The sequence below is a fragment of the Colobus angolensis genome, unplaced genomic scaffold (genome assembly GCF_000951035.1).
Source record: "Colobus angolensis palliatus isolate OR3802 unplaced genomic scaffold, Cang.pa_1.0 Scaffold169, whole genome shotgun sequence".
In the NCBI taxonomy this organism is placed as follows: Eukaryota; Metazoa; Chordata; class Mammalia; order Primates; family Cercopithecidae; genus Colobus; species Colobus angolensis.
The window spans coordinates 1,690,254-1,690,638 of record NW_012114810.1 but is presented as its reverse complement, the minus strand read 5'-3'; positions in this window follow the sequence as shown (position 1 = coordinate 1,690,638).

The window sequence follows — 385 nt, the reverse complement described above, 5'->3', positions numbered from 1 at the left end:
TGTTCTTTTTTTAAGATGCCCAGATTTCATATTGTTCAAACACACATGCTCTACAAACAATTTGTGCAGTTGACACAATCACAGGGTCCTGAAGCGACATTCATCCTCCTCAGTTTACAAAGAGTCAGACTCTGTCTCAAACAAACAAACAAACACCACTATAAAGATACAAAAATAAAAATGCACAATGTGGGAAATCTTTTTTTTTTTTTTTTTGGAGACGGAGTCTCACTCTGTCATCCAGGCTGGAGTGCAGTGGCCGGATCTCAGCTCACTGCAAGCTCCGCCCCCCCAGGTTCACGCCATTCACCTGCCTCAGCCTCCCGCCATTCACCTGCCTCAGCCTCCCAAGTAGCTGGGACTACAGGCGCCCGCCACCGCGCCC